This window comes from Ochotona curzoniae, unplaced genomic scaffold, assembly GCF_017591425.1.
Source record: "Ochotona curzoniae isolate NIBS_2020 unplaced genomic scaffold, NIBS_Ocur_1.0 contig_2210, whole genome shotgun sequence".
Classification (NCBI taxonomy): domain Eukaryota; kingdom Metazoa; phylum Chordata; class Mammalia; order Lagomorpha; family Ochotonidae; genus Ochotona; species Ochotona curzoniae.
The window spans coordinates 30,093,483-30,115,187 of NW_024465369.1; the positions used below are offsets into that span (position 1 = coordinate 30,093,483).

General features: G+C 42.2%; 1 protein-coding gene across 2 annotated transcripts in view; it reads right to left on the reverse strand.

Moving 5' to 3' along the window:
* Window positions 1–21,705, reverse strand: part of STK39 (serine/threonine kinase 39) — a 296,052-nt gene that overhangs the window by 124,174 nt on the left and 150,173 nt on the right. The gene's annotated exons all lie outside the window — the stretch shown is intronic.

Here is a 21,705-nt window from a genome sequence, read left to right on the forward strand (position 1 = left end):
TTACAGAGAGGAGAGACAAAGAACTTTCATCCAGTGGTTCACTCCCCAAGAAGTCACATGGTCATAGCTCAGTTGATCTGGAGCCAGGAGTTTCTTCTGGGTCACCCACCCAGGTGCAAGATACCAAAGCTTTGAGGCTGTCTTTAACTACCTTCCCAGGTCACAAGCAGGGAGCTGGAACGGAGCTGGAGCAACTAGGGACACAAACTGGCACCCATATGGGATCATGGTGTATACAAGTTGAAGACTTAGCTACTAGGCCACCATGCTGGGCTCAGGACACTTTGTGGCATGTATGAAACTTGCGAGACTGCAAAAACACTTCTGTGTAGAGGTTATAACCAGTCTTCCACAAATCTTCCAGATGGTCTTAATCTAGAGATACAATCCATATGATGTGTTTTCCTAATGTCAATGTGGTTGAAAAAAAAAAAAACATAATCACAGAATGATGAGGGCAAAATCAAGGTAAGAAATGAAGCCTTCAGACTTCCATTGTATCAACAGTTTTCTTACGTTACCATGGGTCAAGCCACTGACCTTGATGGGCATATCCCTTATTGGAGTCCCTGGGGTCAAGCCCACCTCTGCCTTCTGATCCAGCTTCCTGTCACTGCATATCCTGGGGGATCCAGTTGGTATGGTAGCCTCTTGGTATTTTGCCTGGCCAGGCCTCAGCTAGTGCAGGAATTTTAGAAGTGAGTCAGAGAAGAGACCCTTCCTATCTTACTCTGGCTCTGTCTTTCAAATTGAAATAAATGTCCAGTTAAGACTCTAAAAAACTCTGGTGGGAAGAAATACTGTTTCCTATCATTTAAAAAAAAATGTTTAGGGTTTGTCTGTCCTCATAGTTAAAACCCATGTTGAGATGCTTGTGTCCCTTGTCACTGCTGGGTTTGAGTCCCAGCTCTACGCCAATGTCCGGTTTCCTACTAATATAGACCCTGGGAGGCAGCTGGGAGGCACCCCATGGAAGACCTGGAAAAAGTCCCTAACTCCTGGCTACAAAGAGTTCCACCATCAGCCATCGCAGTCAATTGGGTAGTGAAACTTTAGCAGAAGAGCTAGCTCTCACTCTCGAATAAAAAAATAAAATAAAATGTTAAGACATGCATTTAATCACACCATGATGCTTCATTTAACCAAAAGCAGCGGGGGAGCAGTGGGGGGGGGGGAGGGAGAAAGGACTTATACGTATCAACTCAAGGTGAAATAATGAACAATGCATGTTCAAGGGTAAGTTTGATTTGAGGACACGTCAATAGAAAACCTGTAAAAGTAATCCTATGCACTTGTCTGAGAAGATTTGGACTCCAACACACACAAAAAAATGAAACAACAAGAAAAATTTTTTTCATAATCAGAATTATGTTCAATTTTAAATGCTATTTTCCACTCTAGAACATTTTTTAAAAATCCACCTTTGAAACAATTTGCAATTAGTAGACCCCTTTCCGTGCCTGGTGTGAGATATTCTTTCCATTTGCATTTTGATTTGTTGTAGAAACCTACTCTAACAATAGTGATTTTAGTGGTGCTTATAGATGCTGGCAAACTACTGTAGAAAAAAAATGCATTTCAGCACTTCAGGATTTTCAGAACAGACTGCTCATTTTAAAACTACAAAGAAATAGCTAATGCAAGAGAAAAATAATATTCTGTTGACATGTAAAATAAAATTAATTATTTTCTTGGCAATCATAAGGACAGCAACACAAAGGAGTTAATGACTACATTTAAAACAAAGAATTGAAAGGCACACCTATTTTAAAGCACAACAAGCTGAATCATGTATCAGAAACAAAAGGAAGTCTGATGTCTTAAAACTGTGGAACTCAAGGACAGTTAATAAAGTACTATTTTTTTTTAAGAGATCACACTAAGAAACTCTGTTTCTGGAGAAATTTCAGCTTTACACCTGAAAAATCTAGTTTATGATGCCCTTTCCCCTCTGGCTCTATGTTTACAAGATGTGTCAATTTCATTTCCACAAGCAAGACCCAACAGCCAACAATAAAATGGCCATCCTCTTCCAGTTCTATTTTATTTCAGAATGCTAGTTGTCTCTTTCTCTTCATTTTATTTTCTAGCAGAGAGAAAGATAAAACCAAATGTCTGGGATTATTGCCCTGAATGTCAAAGGAAATGCTGTGGTAGGCCATCAAATAATAAATATGGTTAGGCAAAGAAAAGCACACATGTGAACTACATTAAGAAAAAAGACTATCCAACAATTTTTGTAGTGAGGAAAAATACTAGCAGACAGCAACAAGAGTACGAACACCAGTTTGCCTTTGACAATGCCCCCTTAGTAATAGAAAGAGATCTGCAGCAATATTGGGAACCTAGGCATCATGGTGTATTTGTGTGACATTGACTTCTACCGAGCAGCTCAGAGATCAATTTTACAAAGTTACAACCTTGCAGGGAGTTTGGAAGGAGATGGGAAACTATGCCTTCTAGGGCCAAGGTCACTCCATTTCACATCATTTAACAAATGTCTTCTTATTTAGCAACTGAAAAAATTTCAAAGTAAACGCTTCAGAAGGAGGTGTGAAAAACCTCTCTTCCTCCACCACAACGAGGATAAAGGAGGCGATTTACCTTCAGAATGCCACTCAAGACTAATACCTGGTGCTTCTCCTATTAAATGATTTGCCCATATATAAAGCCAGATGTGGTAATGCCTTCTAAAACACCTGCCAGGTCCTCCTTTTCCATCTTAACACCTCCCTGGCCATGGACTTCAGGACTGTCCTTGGGGCTTGGCTGTTCTCCCTGCTGCTCACACTGAGTGCCTGACCACAGCTTAAACCCAAGGGATCCAGGGAACCCAACAGCCTCAAGTTATCCAGCAAGGATGAACCCAACAGAAAACTACACACAGGGATATTTTAGTGATCAGGCATTGTACTGACAAGAAATATTTTTTTTTTAAGTTTCTAATTAATTGCTGTTTATAATGTACTTGAGGCTGAGGCGCTGCCAAGCAAACAAGCCTTCTTTTTTCTTTCCATTATCACAAATTAACAAACAGGAAGAGACTTGGCAAAGCTGTAGCAGTAAATATTTTGCTACCCTCATAGCTAACACTATGATATCATTCCTGTCTGACCACCATGTCTCTCAGTCCCTTGATCCCAAATCTATTCCTGGCCTCACTCCAGCCCTAGGTCCCCTTTCTGCCCTTCTGTCAGCCACAGCTGCCTTTACCTCTAATTATACTAGGGCTGGAGCCCACAAAAGACTGTTTCAAGCTGCACCTTCTAGTACTCCACATCCCATGTCCCCAGGCCAGATGTGCCCGGAGTTCAGCCTAGACTTTCATTCTTCAGTATTGAATATAGCCAATAATAACACTTGTCACAAGCCAGGGACTTCTGGTCACTCTCATTTTGAGCATCAGTGCTGCTACAACTCTGTCACCCAGAGTGTAGTCCACCGACCAGCAGCCACAGCATTACCTGGGATCTTGTCAGAAATACAGAATCCTGGGGAAGGAATCCTGATATCATTTAAGTTGCAGCTTATGATGCTGGCATCCCACACAAGAGCACAGATTCAAGTACTGGCTGCTCTGTTCCTGATCTAGCACCCTGCTAAGGTGCCAAGGAAAGTAGGAGAAGATGGCCCAAGAATTGGGGTCCCAGTTTACCAATGTGGGAAACCTGGAGGGAGTTCCTGATTCTTAATTTGCCTCAGTTCCAGCAGTTGCAATTGGTTCACCCCTCATATTGCTGCAACATCAATGGCTAAGCCAGTTGAAAACAAGGATCCTGGAGTGTCTTCTGGGTCACCACATGGATGCAGAGGCCCAAGCACTTTGACCATATTTCACTTCTCTCCTAGGCACATTACCAGGGAGCTAGGTTGGAAGTGGAGTAGACAGGAAATGAAGCAGCACCCACATGGGAATGCCAAGTGTTGCAGCAGGCAGTTTTACCCATTTCATCACAATGCTGGCCTCAAATAAGCAAATCATAACAAACAAAAACTCAGATTCTTGTCCTTTTTGCCTATCACGTCAGAAACTTCCTTTTAAGCAAGAACCTCATGCTTCCATTTTCTCATTCAGCTCTAAAAAGTTCTGTGCCAGATAACATGCTTGTTCATTGTGAGGCCTCTCCTTTGGCCCTGGCCTGCAATGTTAGCCAAAGCTTATAAAATGCTAATAGTTACATAACCCTCTAAATGTATCATCTCATTTGATCTTCCTAGTTGCTCTATAAGCTGAGGACCATTTTAGGGCTCCACTTTTCAGAGGGAACACTAAGCCACAAAGAAAGCTAAAAAAACATGGCCCAAGCTTGCACAGCTGGGAGATGACCATGGTAGCATGTGAGACCAGGAGTCAGAACATACATCAGCTCCTTTGGCTAGAAGTGATGCTGAATCTCACCCATGACCCATCACTTATAATCACTTTGCCAGCTACCCCAAAGGCACCAGGTCCATTCAGCATCTAACTTAAGTAAGCATTTTTATTTTGAAATTCAGAATTACAGGGAGAAGAAGATAAAGAGAGTGAGAGGTCTTGGATCTATTGGTTCAGTTGCCCAATGGCTGCAATAGCCAGCACTGGGCTGGTCCAAATCTGGGAGCCAACAGCCAGGGGCTTCTTCTGGGATCTCACACAGAGGTATTGGGGCTCAAGGTCTTGGGTTCTTCTCCACCACCTTCCTAAGCCATTATCAGGAAGCTGGATCAGAAGTGGAGCTTCAGGGACTCAAACTGATGTCCCTATGGAATGTTGGTACTGCAGGCTAAGGCTTAGCCTGATATACCAGGGTGCCAACCCCAAATATTTTTCTACAGTTGCTAACTGTTGTCTGCACTTTCCTGTCTTATTTCCACAAGATAAAATCTGACCACATTAGGCCACCCAAACCCTCTTTTTCTCCAACATTTGGTGGCTTTTCAATGCTCCTCCTTGTAGTTTAACACCTCATTATAGACATGGTTATACTCATTATTCTATTTCAAATAGTCTCCAGCCCCATGTTTAAAGTGTTTCTCTTTATGCTTTTTGTACCTCCTCATCTCCACTGTTGATTATTTTTTTGCATCTTACATAAACAAGGCTCTTCCTAGCCTACTACTCACTCTGAGCTCATAAGATGTTATTGCCCTGAATGAATGCCTCTTCCCGTAGGTCTCTCTTCCCACCTTTGAGCTGATGATCCTGGACACCTCTTCATTTCATAGCTTTGTTCGCCAAGTACTCTGTTAAACATGACACCTTACCAATCAAGACTGAGTTTACCACTGCACTATCAATCCATTTATTAATCTATCCCCAGTCTCATTCTGACATTTTTCAATTGCTATCTTGGTTAGTATCACAGAATCCCACCCCCAACTTCACTACCATGTGGACCTAAGGGCACCATCCCTCTTACAAAGCTCTTAATTTGACTCCTGGTGCATAATAAGGACTAAACACATGCCAGGTGCTATTATTATTAACAGTTACTCTTTCCTTACAATCCAAATGGATCAAATATCACCTTGCAAATATCATCTTGCAAATTTTAGCCTCTTGCCTGTCACTGTGTTGTATGAGGTCCCTTTCAATGTTGACTTACTGCCTTTCCTATTAAAACGAACTTTCTAGAAGCTGATGTTGTGGCACAGTGGATTAAACCTCATATTGTAATACCAATTCAAATGCTAGTTGCTCCACTTTCCTTCCATCTCTTTGCATTAGCACCTGGGAAAGCAGAAGACAATTTGAGCACTGGGTAGTACCTGTCACCCACATGGGAGATGTGAATGGAGTTCCTGGATCCTGGCTTCAGCCTTGGCTAGGCCCCTTAGTGCTGCAGTCTTTTGGGGAGTCAAACAGTAGACAGAAGTCTTGCTTGCTCGCTCTCCCCTTTCCCTTTTTGTGTCACTCAACCTTTCAAATCTTTTTTTTTTAATTTTATTGGATATAGTTTAATTCTTTTCTTTTTGGAAAAATTTTTGTTTATTTTATTATTCTATAATACAATTCTATAGGCTCTGGGATTTCCCTTTCCCCCCTCTACAAAGCACCACCCCCCACTAATTTCCCCCATGTCATTATAACAGTATAGTCCTTCACAATTAGTCATAAATCCATCATTCTGTTATTTAAGTGTACTTGGCATTGCAGGCATGGACAATGGTAAAGAGTCTAGCATCTTATTGTCAAGATACATTCAACAGTCTCACTGGGAGTCTATCCTTGATTTGGAAGTAAAGATGCATACTGCAATGTATCTTTTTTTTAAAGATTTATTTTTATTATTATTTTCTTATTGGAAAGGCGGATATACAGAGAGGAGAGACAGAGAGGAAGATCTTTTGTCCGATGATTCACTCCCCAAGTGAGCACAACGGCCGATACTAAGCCAATCCGAAGCCAGGAGCCTCTTCTGGGTCTCCCACACGGGTGCAGGGTCCTAACGCTTTGGGCTGTCCTCGACTGCTTTCCCGGGCCACAGGCAGGGAGCTGGAAGGGAAGCGGGGCTGCAGGGATTAGAACCGGCGCCCATATGGGATCCCGGGCGTGCAAGGTGAGGACCTTAACCACTGCGCCACTGCGCCACTGCGCCACTGCGCCACTGCACCACTGCGCCGGGCCCTGCAATGTATCTTTACATCTGCATGTGATAGTCTCTACTATACAGTTTCTCTACTACACAGTTTGTCATAAAACAAAATCAACAATAGAGAGAAAAATAGAAAATTTACAACATGAAGTTAACAATACACTGTTGAATGACCAATGTGTTGATGAAGAAATGAACAAGAAAATCAAAGACCTTCCTGGGGCAAATGATGCTACTGTGTGTCCTATGAGTCAGTGAAGAAACTAAAAAACAAAAAAATGTAAGAAATAAAAAGAAAATACAAAAATGTGCGATGTCTCTGACCCCATGTCTGCTTAGCCTTCTTGTTAGTAGCACACAAGCACTTTCTCAAAAGCACCTACAATGGTCATAGTTGCCACAGGCAGAGCCCAGATTTCTTACCTTTCAAGTCTCTCCATAGCCTAGCTCTAAACTGCTTTTCCAAGTCTTGCAAGTGCTTCTCATCTGTTTCTATACACATCCTACTGTCCAGTTGTATAGAAATCATAAACTTCTACCAATCTATCCCTTTACATTTACATCACACACATGCATTGGGGTCCGGTCTTCCCTTTCATGTTCTCCAATTGTCTACTTTTTTCTAACTTAAGAAGCTTTTTATTAATCTTCCTAGTTGAAATTTTGCCTGGACATTTTAATCAATCTACTTTGTATTTCATTTGGCATATCAAATTGTACATTCATTCAGGGCAAAGATTTTTCCTTCAGCCATTTTTTCTTAAATCATCTGTTTATTCATTAAGTTGACAAAGTTTATTGAACATCTACCTTTGAAACAAGTTCTAGACCAGAGATAAATAAAGGTCTACTCTTGATAATTCACAATCCAGGGAAGTGAAGAGACATCTAGGCTAGTAATTTCTACAAAAAGTGAATGCTATCAGACTGTGTGAGACCACAGAAGAAAGGGTGATGACTATCAAAGGATGCTATGAGAGAGGACTATTAAGAGTTCAGAGTCACAGAAAGACAGGATATTTCTCCCAGCGAGAAGTTAAGAACTCAGTGAATTCTACCGACTTGTGTAATGTGGCTAGACCATAAGATACCAGGGTCAAACGATAACACTGAAGAAATGGCTAACAGAAAGACTGGCAAAGCTGTGTGAAGAACCTTGTTCTATGACAAAATGAAGGACCTCTAAGAGCTAAGCAGCAAATGCAAAACAGAAGCCCATCAAGTGAGGACTCAGATAATCTGCCAGTATCCAATGACAGCAGGAGGCAACAGGGTAGCAGGGAAGCAGCCCCAGTAATGTCACATATTAGGATCCTTCTAGAAAAGTTGCCAGTTCATATTTTTATGTAATGACTCTTGACTTGTACAAATGATAGACTGATTTCAAAGACTCAGAGGAAAAGTCCAATATCTTCCATTCACTGATTTACTGTCAAAACACTAACAATAGAATTTGCGAGGAGCCCACAATTCCATCTAGAACTCTCACAATGACAGCAGGACTCATGTCCTCAAGCCATCACTGCTTCCTCCGAAGATATATATTAGCATGATGCTAGACTGGAAGCAGAGTTGGCACCTAAACTCAGGGACTTTAGCAAGGGATGCAGGGATCCCAAGCAATATCCTTACCACGGAGCCAAACACATGCCTCTGATGTTATTGTTAACAAATACATCAAGTTTTTTTTAGTCCCCCTGTGCTGCCTATAAAAAATTATATATCTGTAGGCTATCTCAGAAAACCATAGAAGGTTTTCAAGGGAGAATGAGGGGCAGGGGGAATGCTCAAATTTGAGTTTCTAAAAGTAAAGCAGAGGATGTACTAGGGATTGAGAGAGATTACAAACCAGAAAGGGAATTTCACGTTAATCATCCCAGTTACTACTAACTTTTAACGAGTCACCCCACAACTGAATGACTTACAGCAATGACAATCACAAAAGCCCCAGGACAGTGAGGCTTGTTTCCATGGCAGCTGATAGCAAGCTGCTGATAAGACCCTGAGATTGTGCAAGTCCTGTACAAATTCCCAACACATGAGAACAGTGCAAGGTAACAACATCATTGTGGGTTGTTTTAAGAAGTTTGTCAGGAATGACTTGACGGGAAGTGAGAAAAATGTTCCTGGGAGCTGGAGAGAGGGAAGGTCTTGTCATGCTGTGACAGGGAGTTCGGCAACACTGACATCTATAGGACATAGTAAAATAGAAGTGCACCTGATAAATTAGGAGATTTCCTGGCAGTGTCCTCAGGGTGACTGGGTCTTGATCTCTGCCTATGACAAAATGTGGACAGAGAAGGAGGAGCTAAAGAACGAACAGATAAACATAAAATTGATTTTTATGGCCAGCCTTCCTGGACCTCAAAGGGTTTCAAACCAGTGGCGTCAGAGAATCAATCAAATCTAAGGCAGGACTGGATAATCCTTACTGAGGATTTCAGAAAGATCTAAGGTGGGCCTCACGGTCATCCCTGAAGCCTCCTTAGGCCCGGAAGAGCATGCTTTAAAGAACTACACAGTAAACAGCAGAGCTTTCAAGACTCAGAAATGCACTGTTCCTTAGCAGGACTTCGGGAACCCAAAAAGGATGGAGCATTATGGGCATGATTCTTGGCTGATGGAGTGAACCCAATGCAACTCACGGAAAATAAACAAAATTCTAAGAGAGATTTGTACTACAAGCTACTGTCAGGTTGCAATAATAAAAAAAAAAAAAAAAGAGAGAGAGAACACAAAATGAAACAAAGAAGTCTTTAGACACCCAAACCTACAGCAGGACACTGTCTGAGGAGGTCATTTGGCAAACACTGACTGGTTCATACAGAAAATGAATGACAACTCAGTAAGCAGATCCCATAAAACCCAGAGGTCACAGAAACGAAAGGCCCCAATCAGAGTAACCAGCAGCTTGCATCTGGCCAGATCCCAGAAGCAGCATACTCTGTGTTTCTGCCTTCACCCCCTTTGGGGCACAACTCCAGGCCACATACCTCCTGATGTGCAATAACTGGGAGTCTCTGATTCACAGACCTTCAGATGCAGAATAGTAGTTAGTAGTCATCCCAGGGAACAGGCCCCGAGGATCTCTACTTAAGCTGGCTTTAGATGGCAATGTCCTTGACTGTGAGAACAAGCCTGACAGAGTAATGGGCTGAGATTTTCAGAAGGTCTCAGAAGCATGCAATGGTATTGTGTGAGAAAGATATAGATTCTCACAAACAATGGTTAGATAACAGGCAGATACGTTCAGTTTCCTTCTTCCATAAAGACGCCAAACAATAACGTCTACTCGCCCCATCGCCCATCCTCCATCCCCCGCCCGATGTCTTACAGCATGCTGCCTTCCAACTTTCAAGAAACAGAGAGTGGTACCCTCTCCATGAGGTGGGTTTTGCCTCGCCCATAACGAGAATAAGGTGGAAATGAAGCGACATGACTTCCACGTAAGGTTAGGAAAGGTGATGTGGCTTCTGTCTTGCTCCCTGGAATATTTCCAGTTGCAGTCTTTAAGAATCACTAAGTATTCTGTTGGGATCGATCAACCCCACAGAAAGTCTGATCTGACTGAAGGTACATAAGACTAGAAACAAACTGACCAAGGCCTTCCTGGGCCTCTGGTCCATAGAGACAGGGACACTTGTTAATGACAGTGTAGTCTTTTTTTTTTTTTTAAAGATTAATTTACTTTTACTGGAAAGCCAGAGAGAAGGAGAGACAGGAATATCTTCCATCCAATGATTCACTCCCCAAGCAGCCACAATGGCCAGAGATACCCCAATCTGAACAAAGTCAGGCACTAGGAGCCTCCTCTGAGTCTGCCACATGAGTAAGGGTACCAAGGCTTTGGGTCATCCTCAACTGCTTTCCCAGGCCACAAGCAGAGAGCTGGATAGGAAGTGGGGGCACCGGGATTAGAATTTGCACCCATATGGGATCCCAGAGCCTGCAAGGCGAGGGCTTTAGCTGCTAGGCTACCACGCTGAGCCCAACAGTGTAGTCTTAAGACAGCAGTCCAGGGAATCTGGTGGACAATCAAGATAAGGATTGTGATAAGTTTTTTTCAAACTTCATTTTATTTTTCTATACTTAATAACGTTTTGGAAATTAGTGGGTCACATTTGATAGTCCTTCTCATGCCAGATTGAAAAAAATTATTACACTTTAGCTTTGCTCAATGTTTTCAATTGTGGGCATTTTGTGCTTCTAAACATTTTGGTTTTACTTTATACTGAAAAATTATTTCCATTACAACATGTTGCTATTTCATTTTGAAATAGTAGGAAGAATAAAAGCCTATTTCTATTCATCATTGACAAGTGATTGTTAAATCTTAGCCCTTTATTTTACTTTTTCTTTTTTTTTTTTTTAGCTCCTTAGAATTCAGTGTTGTCTGTTTCTGCTGAAATACGTTGTCCCTAGGGGTCAGTGCTGTGGCACTACTAGTAAAGCTGTTGCCTCTGATGCCAGTATCCCAAACAGGTGCCAACTCATGTCCCAGCTACTCACTTCCAATCCAGCCACCTGCAAATGCCCTTGGGAAATCAGTATATATGGCTCAGGTTATTGGGTCCCAGCTACCCATATGCGAGACTCAAATGGAGATCCTGTCTCCTGGCTTCAGCCTGGCCCAGGCTTAGTCATTGTGGCCACTGGCGAGTGAACTGGCAGATGGAAGACCTATCTCTCTGTCTCATCTCTCTCTGTCATTCTTTTAAATAAAAAAAAAAAACTGTATCTACTTCTTCTAGAATGTAGAAGGACGCAATGTGGGAATAAACATACAAAAATGAGCAAAGGACTTTTGATAAGTTAATAAATGAAAAAAATTGGGCTAACTGTGTGATGGCCAGTCAGAGCAACTTCCTTCCAACACTAGATTATTTTCTAACACAAAAGAACCAAATTTGATAAATGTTGCTCTTTGGGTCATGTTGATGGGATTTTTTTCATTTTGGAAATCCAACATGAAAGGCAGTATCTAGAAAGACAATGTTTTCCAAGTTGGAGGGAAACAGCAATGAAGAAACAGCACAAAGCACTAAGAAGCAATCAGATTTCTCCTTCAGGTTTAGACCTGTCAACCCTTCTCTCCCCACCAGTGTAGCACTTACGCAAGTTAGGATGACAAAGAACAATAACCACAGGCGTGAGCCGAGAAGGCAGCCTTCAATTTTGCAACTGTCATCTTTGGGGACTCCAGCTACTGGTAGAACAGGTACCAAGCTGATCTGTAATTCTGGCTAATAAAGAATGCAATCAGGACACTCAGTCCTGGCAAGACAAACTACACAGATGAGAAAATGCACTTCATGTCAAACTACAGGGAAAAGCAGAAAATCCACATCTGGCACTGGAGCAGAGTGGACTGTACTCCAGTCCAGCAATAAGGGCTGAGTTAACAGCAGCAGCAGGAGGAGGTAGGGTATGAAAGGCTCAGTGCACAGCCAATGAACACTGCTCCGGTCAGGATGCACTCCTGACCACAATAGGAAGGATGCTAGCCAGCCACAGGACCACAGCAATAGTGGGTGCAAGGTGTCACCTTGGCTAGGTTACAGTCCACAGTTAATCCAATAGTGATCCAGGTCTTGCTCTAAAGACACACAGTGGATGAGACTGAGTCCAAAATGAGAATCTGGGTGGGTGTGATTCAATTCCTGGGAAAGCTTTAAGAGGGGCTCTGAGGCTTCTCAAAAAAATTCCACCAGAGAACACGAGCATCCACCACTTCCTGAAATGCTAGCCCATACTTCCTAACAACCTACCCTTCCCATTTTAGGCCTGCCCACCAGCCCCAAGAACCACACAGGCTAATTCTGTGCAATTAATGTCTCTGCAGGTCTCCTCCTGCCCCTGTTGCTCTGGCTGAAGCCTGCACTGATACCCATGCCAGGTCCAGCAGCATCACATTGGTTTTTATAAACCAAAGGCAAATGAGCCAGTAGAAAAGCAACAATGTTTAATAGCACCCGTGAAAGACAAAGGGGAACTGTGCAAAGCACGAAAAAATGAAAACAAGATGACAAGGGCAACTATAACTTTAGTTGAGATTGGATTTGTACCTTGAAAAGACATGTCATATAAACAATAGGAGTTAGTTACCGGTTAAACATCACTTATGTTAAATCCAAGCAATATAATCAACATTGATCTGAAAAACCTTGTATCAAGAAGGAAATGTGCTGAGGGGATACTGACCCCACCAAAAAAACCCTGGAAAGATACCCGTTGATTTTTGTGAAATGGAAACTGTATCCAGACCCAGTGATCGATACAGAAATATTCATAATATTGTCATTTCCCTAAGATATCTGATTTTTAAATGTACACATATTTACATAAATATTTCAGCATAACTTTCAGATATCAGTGCGATGCAGCTCCTTTGCAAAGCATCATTACCAGCCATTCCAAAGACACACGTTTCAGGTATTGAACAGCTGATAGTCCTGGTGAAATGGCAGCAATATGATTTCTGGAAAACTGTGCCCATACACAGTCAAAATCTCTATTGTTTTCTCCATTAGCAAGTGCCAGGTCGAGTTGTTAACAGCTGCACAGCAGAGAAAGTGAACAATGCCCCTCTGGCACAGGCAAAAGAAAACTTGCAGAATACTTGCTGTCCATAGCCCCAGCAACAGAGTCCTGTGCCTTCTCACTGATGATCACAGGGTGAGGCTCAAATGCAAGTGTGGCTGTCCTTTCTGCTTTTTACATTCAATACATTCATGTTACGGACTAGTATGCAGCCAACTACAACCACAAAAATATACTTGCTAGGAGAAACTTATCAGGGAACAGTGTCAAGCACTGTGTGACAGAAAAGCAAAGAGAGGCACTTGTCTGCATCTATTTCTATCTGTATATGCACGGAGTGTTTCTGGAAGGGTTATAGGAAGCCATGATGGCTTAGGATTGTCACTGTGTAGTGTGCTTTAGGAAGCTCTGAGAGCTAACAACCCCATCCTCACGCCACAGTTACAGGTTAACTTGGAAAGGAGACCAAAACACAAAGAAAAGCCAAAACATCAACCTTAACACCAATAAAGGTGATACCTCAGGTTGCTCCTTAAACCCTCACTAAAGAAACAGACTTCCTTGTGAATTTACCCCTGGATTTGGAGCAGACTTACCTAAGTGGTTCTCAGCAATGGTGTCCGGCACATTCCCCCCTTAAACAGGCAGGGCCATGGTGACACAGGACACTCCAGAACAAAGGGAAGGAGACGGGTCTTTATGCCTGACAGCTACCTCCATATTCACCAATCAGATAAGTCACTGGGCGGAGAGAGTCCAGGAATGCTTTGGTAAAAGGAATGTCAGGAGAGGAGAAGAAACACTGGGCTGGCCTTGCCTTCTTCACCCAGCATATCTTCTTTTATCTTATTTATCTTCTTAGGAATGAAGCCTCCAGCACCGCCCTGACCACATAGCATTTAATGATAAAAGTTACAGAGCTTTAAAAAAAAAAACAAAAAAACCTCACAATATTGCATGAAAGAGAACTTTCTAAACAACTTACAAAGACTGGCTCTTTCAACAAGTAAGGAGGTCATGGAAAGTTTAGCTACATTAAGAACTTTACAAGAATTTCAAATAAAATTTAAAAACACAACTGTGAAGCCCTTGACATGGGTGCTGGAATGGTGATAAAGCAGGCAAAGCTGGTGCCTGTGCCACCTGCATCCCATATGGACATAGGTTCATGTCCTGACTGCTCCACTTCCAAAACAGCTCCCTATGAATGCCCTTGGAAAAGCAGTGGAACTTGGCCCAGCTGTGTGGGTCTTTGCCACCTATGTGGGAAACCCAGATGAAGCTCCTGGCTCCTGGATTTGTCCTGGAGCAGCCTTCACGTTTGTGGCCATCTGAGAATAGAACCAACAGATGGAAAATTCTCTCACTCTCTCTGCAATTCTGGCTTTCAAATACATAAAAACAAATCTTTAAAAACAACAACAAAAATAGTATTTACACAAAGGTAGGATCCAAACAAGAACAACGTAATTCCAACTGCATTTGTTGCCATAAATAGAATATTTCAGGGTTGCTGACATTTTTAATATTTGCTATTCATGCAACATATTCTGGAATGAAAACCAACCATTACCATAGACTATTGGGTCTAGTCAATGAAACTACTATTATACTTTTGCACACTTGGGAAAAGTAAAGATGTAAATTCATGTTTGTTAACATTCTGCTTTGTAATTCCTCCTAGCCAGATAGCTCAGTTTTTAATCCTTGTACATAATGTCTGTGGAATAATGGCTACTGTTGTTTTGGGAGAGCTGGCATTTGCTGTAACATTCCAAAGATGTCAAGAAAACGTTTCAGCCTGTAAGAAAATTTAGAGCTGGGAAAGCACATGCCTAGGACAAGCTGTGGTCTAAGCTATTCTAGGTCCTTTCACGGAGAGTGTTTTACACTTTGTAAGGGCCAGATATACATATGCTGAATGAATGAACAACATTTTCCTGCTGCCTGGAGGAAGCCTTGTGGAAAAAACCCTGTACCACAAGGGATCATGTCCCTTGTCTCGCCCTCGGCTTTCCCCTCAGGGAAGGACGTCAGTGTCTGGTGATGCTCCTCTGTGGAGCTACCTACAGGATAGCAGGGAAAAGGTGAGCAAAGAACACCTCACGGGTCCCTTCCCGTGCCTTAACACCAGCATCACGCAAGTCTCTGTAGGAACAGGGAGTCCTACTCTGAGACTCTGGTCTGAGATGTTGCTCGCCCCTGTGAATCAGCACCCAAGGCAGACACTGCGACTGCACAAGCACTTGAGAAACAGGAGCAGAGAGAGTGCAGGACCAACCATATCATCCTGGGTTAACACAAGAGAAGCAGGAAAGTATGGGGCAAGTCATCTGCTGCTAAGAACAAAGTGTTCCCCAGCAGCAGGCCCTTAGGTCCTGGATGGAGACTCTTGCTATGGTGACTCAGCCCACAGAATGAGGAAAGAAAAGCTGAAGGACCTCATTAACTCTGTCCCCCTAAGCAACGTAGCAGCTGGTGGCAAGAAACTGTGGGGCCTTCTGCTAAGCATCTGCAGGTCCTGAGAGAGAAGGCAGAGCTCTTGGTACCAAACAACATGGCCGATGACTAGAACTGATGGGCCCATCTGCCTCCTGCAGTGAGAAGCCACTGTGTGTATGCTGGTTCAGGAAAATCATTTTCCCTTTATAGCTGTCTCATTTCAGTGCCCTGCTGTCTGCAAAGGGCAGACTTCAGGTGTGAGGTTAGTTAGACTTTTAAGTGCATGTGGTAGCATGTGCATGCATGTACCACTTCAGTTTAGAAGAGTGACAGGTCTGGCTCCAGACCAAGTGAGAACTGATGAGAAAGATGAGAGAATGACTGCAACGCATGCTTTGTATGTAGAAGCAGCACTTGTGTGTGAATCCTCTCTCCTCAAGTTCTCGCTCCATGTTTCACCTGCACAAAAGTTGCCACTCAGTGACGAGACACAGGATCCTGGCTTTCCTGTTTCACTGGGGGATAAAGCTGCTGAGAAGGATATGCCTGGAACTGCCTGAACACTGCCCCAGGTCCTGGTGATGCAGCATTGAGGCTACATCATACAGCATCACATTCCTCCCTTAGTTCAAAGGCAGATTAGCACCTTTGTGGAAGGAAAGTGCAACTTGTGCCATAGAAGTGTCATAAATGGGAGAAACTGACCTTCAACCCCTCCTCTTGCTCTCTAGGGTGTATTATTACATCCAATTTGGTTAAGAGTCTTTCTAATGGAAACATTCCAAAAAGCATGTAAGGTGAGAATATTCAAATGAAACACATTTACGTTGTCCCATTTTCAATAACCACTGCCACTTTGTAAGTCCATGAAAGTCCATCTACCTGTCCCAACTCTTCTCATTTCTAAGTTTTTAACTAAAAGGACAATATTACAGAGCACCACTTCTTTCCTGTTGCTAACAGAAACCTCCTCCAGAATAAGAATCTGGTTCTCTAAATCTCCAGAAAATTCATCCTCAGCAATTTTATTTTGTTAACATACTGCATAATAAAGAGACTGCCAGGGCCCAGTTGGTGCCTAGTGGCTAAAATTCCAGCCTTGCATGAGAGCCAGGATCCCATATGGGCACTCGTTCTAATCCCGGCAGCCTCAATTCCCATCCAGCTCCCTGCTTGTGTCCTGGGAAAACAGTCAAGGATGGCCCAATGTCTTGGGACCCTGTACTCACATGGGAGACCCGGAAGAAGCTCCAGGATCCTGGCTTTGAATTGGTACAGCTCCTGCCACTGTGGTCACTTGGGGAGTGAATCATTGGATGGAGGATCTTCCTCTCTGTCTCTTCTCCTCTCTGTATATCTGACTTTGCAATTAAAAAAAATCTTTACATATTTTGCCAGAAGAAGCAATGTAAATAATGAAGAGGCTCCTGAAAAAAAATTCTGGAAGAAGACTATGTTTTCCAACCCATGTATCTTCCTAACAACCACAGTATCTGCTCAGTCACTGATCCAAACAGAGACCAAGAAATAATATAGCTCGCTATTCTCATGGGGTTGATAAACAATAAAATACAGGGAAAAATATTTAGAGCCCACATCAGGAAAGAAGAGAGAGCAACTTTGCACAGATGAGTCCTACAAGCAAGCCCAAACCCCTAGAAGATTCAGTCCTCCCACACATCTGCCTATCTGCCATAAAGCTAACTGTTTTGAGGGTGCCATCAGTATCTTATTCTGCATAATGATAGAGGAGTTTAGTGGGCAGGGTATAAACAGCTAAGAGAGGAGAGGAAGAAAGCACCCAGAAAATGAATGGGTCATCGGTACGTGAGCCAAGAGGCTGAATGCAGACCACATATACAGGGCATCCTCTGTACACAACAGCCATAGCATTCCTCCTGTGTCCTGGGCATTTTCCTGTCTTCCTCCAGCTATGGTGCCCTATGCCTGGCAGACTTGTAAATACGTCTACTGTGCATCTCCACTTGACTGGCTAAAAATCACCTTAGGCTCAGCACGATGAGAGTGCTCAGCATCTTTCCACCTTTCACTCTCCACATCAGAAAGCCGGTCAGCCTCCGCTTTCCCACACATCTCCTCCATCCCATCCTTCACCATTATACCAACCTCTCACTCTCATGGAAACCTGCACAAAGTCACATCAGCTCTGCCATCTCACTATCTCTCCTCCCTATTCTCTCCACGTGCTGCTACCAACCTGCACCTGCACTTGACACCTAGAGTGACCTGGTTTTCACTGCCACTCTTGCCCCTCTAAACTGAGAAGACACAGTTCCAGGGAGCTCGTCCTACAGATGCACTGGACCGTTGCACATCTCTCCTGAAGTGCTTATCCCAGTTTTGCTGGAACTTCTAGGAGTAGGACCCACAACATGTTCTTTGTTATGTGTTCTCTTCCTCATTTGTCTGCAATACTTCTCAACTTCCCTACGTTGAACTTCTGGATACACACACAGTCTCCACTGACCCTGAACACTTCCTAACATCCTAAGTTATGATGTCTCCGATTGCGCTTTATCATCAAACTGAAAAAATGACAAGTTTGCATTCTTTTTTCCCATCCATTATCTGACTGCCCAGCTTTTCCTCTTCTTCTGAACACTGGGCAGAATCTGTTGTGTTTCTTCCACTAGTTCTCTTTTCCCTAACTTTTCCCAGCACTCAAGTCCACAGACTAGCTCTGCCTTCTGGGTTCCTATGCCAGCAATTTGTTTTCCCCACCAAGCCTCTGCATACTTGGTCATTTCCTAACTGCTCTCCAAGACTTCTTGGTCCTCTCTGCAACTTCTTCCACAGCAGTCTCATTTTATCACATTATGCTTCCAAGAATCACCTTCACAAAGTAAAGTTTACTTTTAAAGAGTTTTATTTATTTATTTGAAAGAGAGAGAGACCGGGTCAGAGAAACAGCAATGGAAAGGAAAGAGCTCTCTATCTGCTGGTTTACTTCCCAAATGTTTGTGAACCCCAGGGCTGGGCTAGTCTAAACCCAGGATCCAGGAGCTTCTTCTGGGTCTCCCGCATAGATGCAGGGTTCCAAGCACTTGGGCATCCTCTGTTGCTTTCCCAGGTTCTCAGCAGAGAACTGGATGGGAAGTAGAGTGGCCAGGACTCAAATCCTGGCCCATATAGGATGCTAGTCCCTCCTGGGCTATGTACTTCCCTCTACCTACTGGATACCTTCAATTGGAAGGAAGGTTCAATGGAAGGTCAAACTCCCAAGATGCACACTCCTGATCTTCCTTCCTAAACAACATCTCTCCACTGGTTTAATAAAAGGCACTGCTACCCTTCTATGCATACACCCACAAAACCTTGCTTTTGAATTTCCTGTGCTTTTACACTCCCACATCTGAGCACTTACTCATCTCTTTGAGTTCTAGCACTTCAATGTCCTCTGCCCATGGATCTGGCTCAGACTCCCACTCTCATGCCTACATGTCTTCAACAGCTTCTGCCATGTACACCTCTTCTTTGCAACTGTTCTCAGCTGCTCGGTTCCTCATGGAGGATTTTTATGACGGCTTAGCACACTATTCCCCAAACCCAAGGCTTACAATCTGAGGCTCTTTGCACTGACTTTGTGAACTCAGTCCTGCTTTACCAATCATTTCCTACAGACTGCTGCCAGGTCTCAAAGGAGCCTAATCACAAAACTAGCCAGGGTCACTCATTCAAAAGGCTGATATCCAGGTCCTACCCCAAATTCATTAAAGCAAAACATGTCAGGGATATCTAAGGGAAGAACAATGTCAAAAAGGAAGAGGTGCATTTAAGAACAGCCCCCAAACAACTTTCAATTAGAAGATTCAATTTTCTGCCATTAATTTGCCCCCTAAAAAAATGACTAGCCAAGTCACACATGGCACTCTGGGAAAGCAGAGAAAAGTGTTCAAATTCTGATTATCACCAAAATCCTGTACTGAGTCATTCCTGGAACTAACTTTCTTTCTTTAATTTACAAATGCCATCAGAAGTCACTGATGACTCTTCTCTATGCAAAAATAGCCATAGAGACGGAGACTACATTTACCTAATTACATTGACAATGAAATAGAAAAACTGATTTAGAATTTAGGACTAAAGAATTTAAACCATTAGGTGCTGGATCAGAAACTTCAATACTTATATACCTACAGCATTTTAAAATAATTACTTGTACTTTCTATTTAATTGTTAAACATAGAGTCATGTGTTTAGGTTCACACAGTTCCATAAGCTGATACCAGATATTTAAAAATATGGTTTTGAACTGATCTGCATTACATATACTAAACCATGATGGTTGGTTTTTAAATATATGTATAAAGTACATTCACATATATTACAGAAAATTTAGGAAATTTTTAAAAGTATGAAATAAAAATATTTTCATGGGATAACAATACAACATAGCAGTTACCAACAAAAGACCTTTTGCAACAGACAGATCTGAGGAAGTTCCAAACCTAGCCACTTACTAATCATCATTGTTCAACCACCAAGCATAAGTTTCTTTCCCTGTAAAACAGAGAGACAATACCTACCTCATCAGATTATTATGTAGAAAGATGACATAATGTGTCTAACAGATTTTGATCAATGCGTCCAAATTTAGTATGTGCTCAAAATGCTGCTTTGTACTGATTTCTATCCCAGGAAAAACAGAAAGTAGGTGTGTCCTTAACTTTAGGTAGTTTCATAGCATGAATCCCCATGGATTTCATCCAAATATGTGACATTCAACAACTTGTTGTAGACTTACCTATATTTTCTGAAACACACAGCTTCATGTAACTATTTTTGGCAGTTTGAGATCATCATTGAGAATACTGATGATAAATGAATGGACAAAGATGATATCAAACCATAATTTTTCTCAACGTTATGCATAATGGAAGAAAAATGTGGCATTCAGGTGATAATGTTGTAATGAGATTTAAAGTATTAATGCTATAATGTCTGAGTTAAATTTTCTTATTAGAATTCTTCCACACTTACATTCTGAATTCCAGTGTGCTAGAAAGACTGAAGTAATCAACCGAGACACAAAGCCTCGCCATGTGTATAATGTACATCACACAGGAAAGGAAAAACTATTAATTATTTTATGAATCCTTCTTAACAAATGGTATTACAGGTCTTCGTTTTGTTAAGTTTGACATCCTATCACCAGCCAGGGTTCAAATTGACAAGTACCACCACATACACCATTTTCACTGCATTCTCAAAACTATTCAAGCAACAAAAGCATCATATTCAAACTTCCCTGAAAATGCCAGAGTTCCACTGTACCACGGTTGGGATTTTTAGTAACAGAAACAGTTTTCCACAGCACAACTGCCTGCAATATTCCAGTTGCCCTTCTGAAAGCACACGATTGACATAATGGTCCAGGTACTCATTTCACCTTGTCATTAACTATATGTATTTTCTCATAGGGCTCTTCACATAGGTTTTACAGGGCAGAGACTGTCCATCTAGTTTGTTCCTAAGTCCCTGGTATCGTGCATATTAGTAGCCACATTCTGAGTATTTCATCTGCTATCAGTGAATGTATGCAATCCTTAAATGCAGAAATTTGTGCAGCTGTATCACATAATCCTACTTTGGGAAGCATAACTGAATTGCAGTCTGCAAAAGAGCTACAGGTAAATATGGGAGTTAGCACTGTGACGCAGAGACACTCCAATATGGGAGTAGAGGTTCTAGTCCTTGCTAATGTTCTGATAAGGCAGTGGAAGATGCACACTGGCCCCTACCACCCACGTGGGATGCCCAGGTGGAGTTCCAACCTCTTACATAAGGGCCAGACCAATTGTCTGTTGTGGCAATTTGAGAAATGAGCCAGTCGCTGAAAAACCAATTTCTCCCTCCCCCCCTTCCTCAATTGTCTGCCCTCCAAATAAATAAATATATATTTTTTTAAAGTTACAAATATAAAGTACTTCCTTGTGTTTTCCATTTTGCATATGTGTCTCTAATTACTGGCAAGAGCAAAGTAAATAAGTATTACAGATAAAAATCTATAAAATGAAATATGGTAGATTCTACGTAATTTTCTAGAAGCCTCACAGCAAGCTAACACTAACCCTTTCTCATCTATATAGGGTAACTGAAATAACTGTATAAAACACAATCATACAAT